The sequence below is a fragment of the Bubalus kerabau genome, chromosome 3 (assembly GCF_029407905.1).
Source record: "Bubalus kerabau isolate K-KA32 ecotype Philippines breed swamp buffalo chromosome 3, PCC_UOA_SB_1v2, whole genome shotgun sequence".
NCBI classification, from domain to species: Eukaryota; Metazoa; Chordata; class Mammalia; order Artiodactyla; family Bovidae; genus Bubalus; species Bubalus kerabau.
The window spans coordinates 162,246,689-162,257,832 of record NC_073626.1 but is presented as its reverse complement, the minus strand read 5'-3'; the positions used below and the strand labels follow the sequence as shown (position 1 = coordinate 162,257,832).

The 11,144-nt window shown below is 42.7% G+C and overlaps 1 pseudogene; it reads right to left on the bottom strand.

Annotated features, from left to right (window-relative positions):
- Positions 1-862: 862 nt before the first annotated feature.
- LOC129647852 (glyceraldehyde-3-phosphate dehydrogenase-like) lies at positions 863-2,067 on the bottom strand (annotated as a pseudogene).
- Positions 2,068-11,144: the final 9,077 nt, after the last annotated feature.

The window sequence follows — 11,144 nt, the reverse complement described above, 5'->3', positions numbered from 1 at the left end:
CAAACTTCCCCAACACAGAGGCTTAAACCCAAAAAAAAAAAAAAAAGGAATCTACTGTTTCATGGAACTAAGCAACCCAGGGCTAGTTGGCTTCAGGTATAGCTATCTATAGGTGCTGAAATCCAGTCCTCAGAGATCCACTTTTCTCCATTTCTCATGCTTCCCTCTGCTTTAGCTTCATCCTTAGACAAGTTCCTTTGGGAGTTTATCACAGAATGTTAAGGCTTAAAATTAACTTTTCAGGCTTCTGAAATTATTTGTAAAACCTTCCATTGGCCTGACTTGGGTTACACGACCACCTCTGAATCAATCACTATGGGCAACACACCTAGACTTAGATTCCCACTGGTACTGTACTGAGGTTCACCTCAGTAATCGCCATAACACAGCAGATAATACTGCATGATGTGTACTAGTGAGGTCAATGAATGCTCACTAATGGGTAATTTTGGTTATCATCATTATTATAGATCTGTATTCTGAAAGGAATTGACTTCATTGTTCAATATAGGGAATTGCTATTTGTGTTTTCTAAACAATCTTCCTCAGTTAAGCCCAACACATAAAAGCCCATATATGCTCAACACACATCCTGGAAAGAAAGGGCTGCTATCATACCAACTGGCCCAGTCTGTGACAAGAGCCACGGGAAGACACCAAGCCAGGCAATTTGATTTTAGATAGATTTCTAGATAACAACTCTTTAAGAAAAAAAATTTGAAACTCTCAGGACCACAAAGATTTCAAACATCTTTTGTATGTAATTCTATTCATGCCTCCAATTCTGATTTGAATTCTGACTCAATTCCATGGAAAGTTTGGAAAGAATTTTTCTTCCTTTTTTTTTCTTTTTTTGGGGGTAAAGGGTACTTTATTGATGGTACATGACAAGGTGGGGCTCCCTAACCCTCGCCTTCCTCAAGAGGTCTGGGATGGAAACTGTGTGGGCCTTGGGAGATTTCTCAGTGTGCTGGAGGATCAAGGTGGGGCAAGGACTCCCCAGGAGTTGAGGACCTCTCTCTTCCTTTCATGCTCTTGCTAGGGCTGGTGGTCCAGGGACTCTTACTCCTTGGAGGCCATGTAGACCATGAGGTCCATCACTCTGTTGCTGTAGCCAAATTCATTGTTGTACCAGGAAATAAGCTTGACAAAGTGGTGATTGAGGGCAATGGCAGCCCCAGCATCGAAGGTAGAAGAGTGAGTATCACTGTTGAAGTCGCAGGAGACAACCCAGTCCTCAGTGTAGCCCAGAATGCCCTTGAGGTGGCCCTCTGACACCTGCTTCATCACCTTCTTGACCTCATCATACTTGGCAGGTTTCTCCAGGCAGCAGGTCATATCCACAACCAACATGTTGGGGGTGGGACATGGAAGGACATGCTCATGAGCTTTCCATTCAGCTCAGGGATGACCTTGCCCATGACCTTGGCAATGCCAATAGAAGCAGAGATGAGTTTTTGGGCAACCCCTTGGCCATCACACCACAGTTTCAGAGGAACCATCCATAGTCTTCTGGGTGGCAGTGATGGCATGGACTGTGGTCATGAATCTCTCTACCATGCCAAAATGGTCATGGATGACCTTGGCCAGTGGGGAGGTGGGGAACAAGCAGTTGGTGGTACAGGAGGCACTGCTGACAATCTTGAGGAAGTTGTCATAATTCTCATGGTTCACACCCATCACAAACATGGGGGCATCAGCAAAAGGCAAAGATGATGACCCTCTTGGTTCCACCCTTCAAGTGAGCTCCAGCCTTCTCCATGGTAGTGAAGATAGGAGTGGACTCCACCACATACTCAGCACCAGCATCACCCCATTTGATGTTGGTGATATTTCACTCTTGGAAAATGGTGATGGCCTTTCCATTGATGATGAGCTTCCCGTTCTCAGCCTTGATTGTGCCGTGGAAATTGCCATGGATGGAATCATACTGGAACACATAGACCATGTAGTGAAGGTCAATGATGGGGTCACTGATGGCAATGATGTCTACTTTGCCAGGTTAAAAGCAGCCATAGTGACCAAGTGCCTGATACAGCCAAATCCATTCACTCTGACTTTCACCATCTTCTTTCAGGGATGCATCTGACATAGCATGGACGATGTGGCTCTCTGTCAAATCAGGGAGGAGCAGAGAGCTGCAAAGGATTTTTCTGCTTTGAGGTTAGGATTTTTATCACTCCGTCCGTCTTATTTCATTTGTCCAAGTGGAACCAGGTCATTGCATCCCCTTGACACTGTTCCCACTGGGGCTTTCACTTGATGAGCATCTCCCAAAAGGCCCTCCCTGGGCTCTGTTGAATGAGGCCTGGGTAGAAGAGAGGCTATAAAATGATATGTCTTTGAAACTGAGCAGGACCCTGTGAGGCTCTTGGGCACAGAAGCCTTCCTGTGTCCCCATTTTCTTGTTTGTAGGAAATTGGCTTCGGCCTCCATGACTCTCTGATTTCTAAGGGGCAGGTTCAGTTCAGTTCAGTCACTCAGTCATGTCCAGCTCTTTGCGACCCCATGGACTGCAGCATGCCAGGCCTCCCTGTCCATCACCAACTCCCAGAGTTTACTCAAACTCATGTCCATTGAGTCAGTGATGCCATCCAACATCTCATCCTCTGTCATCCCCTTCGCCTCTTGCCTTCAATCTCTCCCAGCATCAGGGTCTTTTCAAATAAGTCAGCTCTTCTCATCAGGTGGCCAAAGTATTGGAGTTTCAGCTTCAATATCAGTCCTTCCAATGAACACCCAGAACTGATCTCCTTTAAGATGGACTGGTTGGATCTCCTTGCAGTCCAAGGGACTCTCAAGAGTCTCCTCCAATATCACAGTTCAAAAGCATCAATTCTTCGGTGCTCAGCTTTCTTTATATTCCAACTCTCACATTCATAAATGACTATTGGAAAAACCATAGCCTTGACTAGACAGACCTTGGCAAAGTAATGTCTCTGCTTTTTAATATGCTGTCTAGGTTGGTCATAACTTTTCTTCCAAGGAGTAAGCGTCTTTTAATTTCATGGCTGCAGTCACCATCTGCTGTGATTTTGGAGGGCCAAAAAATAAAGTTGGCCACTGTTTCCACTGTTTCCCCATCTATTTGCCATGAAGTGATGGGACCAGATGCCATGATCTTCGTTTTCTGAATGTTGAGCTTTAAGCCAACTTTTTCACTCTACTTTTTCACTTTCTTCAAGAGGCTTTTTAGTTCTTCTTACCACAAGGGTGAGTTCTTCTTTCTATAATACTTTCTGCCCTAAGGGTGGTGTTATCTGCATATCTGAGGTTATTGAGATTTATCCCAGAAATCTTGATTCCAGCTTGTGCTTCCTCCAGCCCAGCATTTCTCATGATGTACTCTGCATACAAGTTAAATAAGCACGGTGACAATATACAGCCTTGACGTACTCCTTTCCTGATTTGGAACCAGTCTGTTGTTCCATGTCCAGTTCTAACTGTTGCTTTCTGACCTGCATACAGGTTTCTCAAGAGGCAGGACAGGTGGTCTGGTATTCCCATCTCTTTCAGAATTTTCCACAGTTTGTTGTGATCCACACAGTCAAAGGCTTTGGAATAGTCAATAAAGCAGAAATAGATGTTTCTCTGGAACTCTCTTGCTTTTTCCATGATCCAGCAAATGTTGGCAATTTGATCTCTGGCTCCTCTGCCTTTTCTAAAACGAGCTTGAACATCAGGAAGTTCACGGTTCACGTATTGCTGAAGCCTGGCTTGGAGAATTTTGAGCTTTACTTTACTAGCATGTGAGATGAGTGCAATTGTGCAGTAGTTTGAGCATTCTTTGGCATTGCCTTTCTTTGGGATTGGAATGAAATCTGACTTTTTCCAGTCCTGAGGCCACTGCTGAGTTTTCCAAATTTGCTGACATATTAAGTGCAACACTTCCACAGCAGGTTCAAAGAGTTGCTAATCAAAGAAAGGAGGGGATGCAGGAACAAAGGAGCAGCAGTCAAAAGCCAATAGTGTGACCTTGGGGCAGCATCCTCATTCCACTTCAGAGGATATACACAGCAATATCATTGAACTCTTCTGTAGAACAAAACCCCCAACAAATGGAAGATGTTAACTACTTGATGAAACATTCTTCATTCCAGAGAGAAGGTCACAGTTTGATAACCTTGAGAACCACAGAAGCTTATCAGGAGAACATCTGAGATCAGATTAGAGGAGTTCAGTCCCTGTACACACTCTGATCCTTATCAGCAACCCCACCCTTGAAGCATTGCCATAAAACTCTTCACCAAATCCTTCTGGGTTGGGGCAAACACTTTTGAGAGCATTAACCCACTGTGTCCCCCTTAGCCTGGAAAATAATAAAGCTCTTCTTTTCTATTTCACCCAAAACTCAGTCTCAGATTCCATTCGGCACCAGTGCACAGAGGCCAAGTTTCGGCATCCAATGTGGCACTGACTTGGAGATGACCCCACAGGGATCTCCTGACTCAGTCAGAGGCTTTGAGGTTTTCCCCACACCAGCTTCTTTCGAGAGAGCAAAGGGTTGAAGAATTCCTTTAGAGGCCAGAACACCTGTGACTTTTGCCTGGGAAGTGCTGAGCCCCAGTCACACCCAGTCCACCATCCTGGCAGAAAAACTACAAGGAGAGAATGGAGTTTAGAAGGACAATCCTAGCAGCTGCCAAGATCACCTTTCACATCATCTTGTTCGGCTAGGGGATCAAAAATGTGGACAGTCTTTATAAATCAGTTCAGAATGCATCCTATGGAAATGAGCTAGGACAAGTGTCTGGGGCATGACTAGGTCCATTATCAAGCCAGATAGCCCAGGGTTAAAGCCAAGACCTCCACACACAAAGAATCTGATGGTAAATCATCTCCTCATGCTTCTACTGGCAACATTAATTGTCTACACAAATTTAACCTCCCCCCATTGAAGCCAAAACAGCTGTCAATGAATGATGTATTTGAATTTAACCTTTTATTTCTCAGCAATTGATGGAGTCTCAACAAATATTTCCAGGGGTAGATCAAGGAAAAACATCTTACTTATGCTAGCAAAAGGTTATCTACAGAATACATATAAATACTTTATTGAGAAAACAGAAAAGCTAGATGACAAATACAGCCAACCTGCTGAGACAGTTATCCATTCTCAGAAAATACCTAAGAGAAAAGGGATGGTGGGGGCAGCTGGGGGAGAAAAAGAGAAGATGAGAGATGGCTCCCATCAGCAGCATTACCTATTGTTTGAATCATTGGAATCTCCTTCTCCTCCCCTGGCTCCATCTTTCCACTTTAAAGGAAAATGCTTGCTGTAGGATTAGGCTAACTTTCCTATTTAATAGAAGAAAAAAGAAAAAACAAAGCAGAAACACCAAATGCATAACAATGATGACCTTCAAATTGCTAAACTTAGAGCTCTGGCCTTTGCTCTGTGCTTGTAGCAATCTCTCAATAACTGATTAAAGGATTAACCAGCCAATTTGTTCAAAAGAACACAAGATTTATATACTTATAAGGTCCAGGAAGACATACACCTGAATTAGCATAACAATAACCTACATCAGAGGACTCAGACAGAAAAGTAATTCATATTTATAGTTTGAATGTTAAAACTAACTATAAAGTAGAAAATGGAGCCTACCTTGTCACTAGCTCCCATAGCATTAAAAACTGCGAGTTGGTTTTATCTGTTCTTCTCCAACAAACAGGTCTAATTAGAAATGAAAAGCATGCATCAATCGCATGCAGATTAATGACTGACAGATCTACACAGGTCTTATCTAGGGATCTTAAAGAGATTCCGTCTTACTTTAACTGGCAGGAAAAACAAAAAAGGTGAATTCCCAGCTGCAACAGAGCAGAGAGGATGTCAGGCATTACCCAGGGTTCCAAAGAAGGTGAGCCAGACTGGGCTGGAAGGGTGTCATTAAGAGCTGTGAGCTCACCCTGGGGAGGCAGGTGCTAGACAAACAACCTAATCCCAGGCTTTTGGTTTTAATCGGTCCCCACCCTCTGCAGTGCAGAACTGTTTACTTAGAAGGACAAGAATCCCATTCTCTGTGTCAGTACAAGGGAAACACGCCCTCTCCCTCTCCTGGAGGGTGAGATGACTGGGTTCAGGTATGGGAACTGGTGTGTTGGTTCCAAAAGAGTCTTCCGGAGCAAGTCACTGCAGGCAGACATGCAGTGGGAACAGGCAGCCAGCTTCAGGCTAATTTGTCTGCCAAAGGCTGAGAGTCCTCATACCGAGATGAAAGGACTGGAGAGAACCCACCCCCATGACTCCTGACCTGCCGCTAATTCCACCTTGTGAGGACTGACCTCTGGCTGCACGTTCTAATCCCTAGGCAGGGTTTAGTAAAGGAAGTGAGGAAACAAACGAGGAATTAGGATTTTAGTATCGGAGAGTATGACTGGATGCTAAAAAAGCATCCCCAGAAACAAGCAAAGGGAAAGCACGAATCTGATTTTATCAGGTGTGCCTGACTTGCCTCTGGGCTAAGAGATGTTTTACCCATTCCCCTCTCTTCCTCCATCTTCTCAGACAAGAGAGTAAGTTAGCCAGTCCTTGAAAGTGTCCGGCTCTTTGCCGGACCCCATGGAGTGTGTAGCCTACTGGGCTCCTCTGTCCATGAATTCTCCAGGCAAGAATACTGGAGTGGGTTACCATTCCCTTCTCCAGGGGCTCTTCCCAACCCAGGGATCGAACTCAAGTCTCCCGCATTGCAGGCAGATTCTTTACCATCTGAGCCACCAGGGAAACCCAATTGATTTAAACTGGCTCCTCAAGAAGATCTCCTTCACAGGATTTCATCCTCCTTCTCTGCCCTTCCAAGCCTTCCCCCAATGTCCTCACTTCCTTCAGAAATCAAGTTCCCATTCTCCACTTAGCTGCTCCAAGCTGGTTGGTCCTGCCTGTGCTTCCCTGTTCTTTCCCAGAACCCACCCCCCATGACTCTGCCATGCAGCCTTCATCTCCCAAAGCCTTCCTCGGGGTCACCTCTATGGAGAAACCTTTCCAGAAATTTCTACCTGACTCTACTACAGTTATTTAGCAGCTCCCCTGAGCAGCTGTGCATTCATCTGACTCTGGGTTAGGTTGGGTTGTTTTGCTGTGTCTTTATGAGTGAGTATTTTGTATGAGTCTCGTGTTGTGAGTATGAGTGTCGAGTGCCTCATCATAGAGTGTCCACCATACAGTCCTCACACAGGGCCCGTTACTGTGCTCTGAACTTCCTCAGCCTCCAGCACTCAGCACTGCAGGGCTATAAACTTATAGCACCAGCCAGTCTGTCTGGGCCTAAGTGGGTAGATGAGGTACACCCAGAGACACAGAAATTCAGTTAATAATATGCTCAACACAATCGAGTTCATCACCTAATTTCAGCCACTAATCCGCAGGTATGAAATGAACACAACTGAGTTTTTGCTGTTGTCCTTGGTTTAGTTCTGATGGACACATTCAAACCACATTGTTATACCACACTTCCTAATTTTTTTTTTTTTTAAATCCCACTTGAATCATCTTTTGTGCTATCAAGACATGGGCCTATAGTATGGTACTGGCACAAAGACAGAAATATAGATCAATGGAACAAAATAGAAAGCCCAGAGATAAATCCACATACTTATGGACACCTTATCTTTGACAGAGGAGGCAAGAATATACAATGGAGAAAAGACAATCTCTTTAACAAGTGGTGCTTGGAAAACTGGTCAACCACTTGTAGAAATGAAACTAGAACACTTTCTAACACCATACACAAAAATAAACTTAAAATGGGTTAAAGATCTAAATGTAAGACCAGAAACTATAAAACTCCTAGAGGAAAACACTCTCTGACATCAATCATAGCAGGATCCTCTATGATCCACCTCCCAGAGTAATGGAAATAAAAGCAAAAATTAACAAATGGGACCTAATTAAAAGCTTTTGCACAATGAAGGAAACTATAAGCAAGGTGAAAAGACAGCCTTCAGAATGGGAGAAAATAACAGCAAATGAAGCAACTGTCAAAGAATTAATCACAAAAATATACAAGCAACTCCTGCAGCTCAATTCCAGAGAAATAAATGACCCAATCAAAAAACAGGCCAAAGAACTAAACAGACATTTCTCCAAAGAAGACATACAGATGGCTAGCAAACACATGAAAAGATGCTCAACATCACTCGTTATCAGAGAAATGCAAATCAAAACCACAATGAGGTATCATCTCATGCTGGTCAGAATGGCTGCTATCAAAAAGTCTACACACAATAAATATGGAGATGGTGTGGAGAAAAGGGAACCCTCTTACACTGTTGGTGGGAATGCAAACTAGTACAGCCACTATGGAGAACAGTGTGGAGATTCCTTAAAAAACTGGAAATAGAACTGCCATACGACCCAGCAATCCCACTGCCGGGCATACACACTGAGGAAACCAGAATTGAAAGAGACACGTGTACCCCAATGTTCATCGCAGCACTGTTTATAATAGCCAGGACATGGAAGCAACCTAGATGTCCATCAGCAGACGAATGGATAAGAAAGCTGTGGTACATATACACAATGGAATATTACTCAGCTATTAAAAAGAATGCATTTGAATCAGTTCTAATGAGGTGGATGAAACTGGAGCCTATTATACAGAGCAAAGTAAGTCAGAAAGAAAAGCACCAATACAGTATACTAACGCATATATATGGAATTTAGAAAGATGGTAACAATGACCCTATATGTGAGACAGCAAAAGAGACACTGATGTAAAGAACAGACTATTGGACTCTGTGGGAGAAGGCGAGGGTGGGATGATTTGACAGAATAGCATTGAAACATGTATATTATCATATGTGAAATAGATCACCAGTCCCGGTTCGATGCATGAGAAAGGGTGCTCAGGGTTGGTGCACTGGGGATGACCCTGAAGGATGGGATGGGGAGGGCAGAGGGAGGGGGCTTCAGGATGGGGAACACATGTATACCATGTGTACATCAACACATGGCTGATTCATGTGAATGTATGGCAAAAACCACCACAATATTGTAAAGTAATTAGCCACCAATTTAAAAAAAAAAAAGACATGGGCCTGTAAGTATAGGAATCTCAGTCTCTCAAACCAGAATGCAAGGACATTGCCTAACAGGGGAATTTTTCCTATCAGACATGAGACGTATCCCCATGATGTACAATTAAGTTCTCTTTATTTTTACATTAAGCAAATCGTCGGTCATCTTTCTAAGCAAGAATAAAAAGTATATTAATTTGAAAATTTAGGAAAATCATGTGGTCACCACACAGAGCAAAGAAATCCTGTTTAATTCCAGTAATTGTTTTAGCGCTAGACGGCACGGCCACCTAGAAAATATGTCCAGTGAATGGGAAATAAGATTCTGGGATTAGCAAATGAGACACTCATAGATTTATTTATTCTGAGTCTCTGACCTGACCCATTTGCCACAGAGGAAAACATGAAAGCGTGTGTCTTTTGGAATGAATTCTTGGCACCCCATCAAAACTAACCCAAACACCAAGGAGGCTTGAGACTGCCTGACTGTCTGAGAATGGACCAGAGCCAGCTGAGGGGACAACTAGAAATAAATCCAGAACTTCAGTGAATGGGAAATAAGCAAAGGGGATGGAGGATAGAAGGGGGCCAGAAAGACATCAAGGTTAATTTAGACAAAGATTAGGCTCAGCTAGTGGCTCTCATCATCACAGATGTCAGAATACCACCAGGGGCTTTAAAATACAGTAGCCAAAATGGATCATTTTTTTGTTTGTTTGTGTGTGCCAATCAATGTGATTCCCCAGTAGAACTGCTTTTCAAACCATCACAAAAGTGAAAAAGGTTCTCAATCCCACTTCCTCTTTTTGCTCCCAACCTCTTAGAAATAAACTACCAAACAGGTTACTCACAACCTGGTAACAACAGGTAACTCAGCAACCTCAGTCTCAAGAGTTAACTTGATGGAAGTATTTGTTTTTTGTCTTGTCTCACACAAATGCATTTGGTTTTTAGAAAGCAGTGGAGGAGAGGTTCTGAGAAAATATATTCATGATTTACAATATGAAGCCATTTTACTGATCATTTTCTAGTATCAGGATGAAAGAGATTAATTGACATGAAGCAATTTCCAAAGTCAGCTCACTGACTTTTCATTGATGGACAAACCATATTCCTGGCATCAGAGAATTTTAAAGCTGGACAGGGCATTGGAGATCATCTTACCAATTTCCACATTTTCCAGATGAGGAACCAAAATCACAGATCATCAGCAATTTTCACAAGGTGACATAGTGTTACTGGCAAAGCCAAAACTAAAATAAAGATCTCCAGACTCAACATACAGATTCAGCTATATCTGGTTACCTTCTTCCTATTAGCTGATAGGCCATCCTGACAAATCATCTCTAAGGAAATCTCAGTGGCCATTGTCTTGAAGAACACAGGCTGGTTGACAGCTACTTCAGTCTTACAAAAGTCCCACCAACCTCAGCATTCCCAGTTAAATTAACAGTTTGACAATTTTGCTTCATGAAGGTACAGGTATCTTTAATATCTGAAATTATTCATTTCAGCCTCAAATAAAAGCAGATTCATTATTTTTCTAAACAATAATGTTATGAAAGAACCCACCTATGGAGCACCCCCTACCACCAAGAAAAGCCTCACAAACTTCTAAAAAGCCATCAGCTTACACCAAGTATCTCTAGAAAAAAAAAAAAAACAACTCCTAGAGAATGCATGCATACTAAATTAAGCATTCGAAATCAATTTTTTACAAATATTGGTCAACTTAGACAAAACACATCTTCAAAATCATCTAATGGTTTATGACCCTGAGTATGTCATTTCTAAGATAATTTTTCAACGTTTAAGTAATTCAGTTAATTATAAAAGGACAACTTCATTACTTAAAGGAAAGGATGAACCATAGCTGTAAGACAATCAGGCTTTTCAGTTTCTTGAACGTCCCAGTTTTTCTGTGCTCACCAGTACTACCCTGACACCCACACACATTTCCTGAGCCTGGATGACAACCAGCTGCCACTTAACCCTGCATTAAACATTGGTAGTAAATGCTGAAATTCCACGGCTCGCTCTCTTATGTTGTTATTTGAGCAAAAAGACAGCTGCTCGCTGTTACACTCAAGACAGCCATTATCTATGGCTCCATGCAGTTTCCTCCA